Here is a 978-nt window from a genome sequence, read left to right on the forward strand (position 1 = left end):
GTGTGTTCATGGGAGGGGTGTGTTTTTGGTCTTAAGTTCAAACCCTCCTAAGACCAAAAAGAATCCTAGCTCTTTTAAATTTCACCTTGGCATGTGGGTCCTACCATGAAGTAAGAAAGAGAAAAATGTGATGTGTTTGTGGAGCTTGTCATGTATGCATTTCCTTGGTTGCATTTATTTTGCTTTTGCATTGCATGATAGGAGAGAGGAAAAGTCAAAACACTTGAAGTTTCAAGGAGGAACTTTGTTCTCATTTAATATCTCATTCACGTGAAAGGTTGCATGGATGCTTGGGTCATTCCTTTTTCCACTTTGCTTGGGTGGGCACATGTTTTCTAGACTTAGGAAGCTTGTAAGTGACCTTGAAGTTCCTTGGGTAGGTTAACCATTGCATTGAAAATTGGAGGTACTTAAAGCACACTTTAAAACTGTCATTTACTCACAGTAAAGTAAAGTTTTATTGGGATATTGAAGAGTTAGTAATGTAGGGTCTCCTTGGGTGGTTAGTGAAGGGTTGGTGAGGTTTAGAGTTAGTTCTACTTAAGTGTGTAAGTTTAAGTTAGTAGGGTTAGGGGGGAAAAAACAAAACACTTGGAGAGTGGAAAAGAAAGAGAGAACCGTGAGTTGGAGAGACACTCTTGGAGAGCAACCAAGTTGGTGAGAGAAAAGAAGAGTCAACCTAGCCTTGGAGTTTTTGGACGTCACTTGTGGGAGACCAAGAGGAGTGAAAGCTTGTTGTCTAGTGAGAAAAGAAACCTAAAAGCCCTTGGAAGCTAGCTTGGATTTGAGGTAAGGGGTTTAACTTGGGATATAATATGGTGTATGATGGGTATAAGGTAACATGATAATGTGGATGCATGCTTTCTTTCTTCTGTGTTGAGATTAAAGTTAATATGTTGATGCATGCTCTCTCTTTTTGTGTTTAGTTTCATGTGTTGTTGTATGGAGAATGATTANTTTCATGCATTTTCAAAATGG

This window comes from Vigna radiata, unplaced genomic scaffold (genome assembly GCF_000741045.1).
Source record: "Vigna radiata var. radiata cultivar VC1973A unplaced genomic scaffold, Vradiata_ver6 scaffold_407, whole genome shotgun sequence".
In the NCBI taxonomy this organism is placed as follows: domain Eukaryota; kingdom Viridiplantae; phylum Streptophyta; class Magnoliopsida; order Fabales; family Fabaceae; genus Vigna; species Vigna radiata.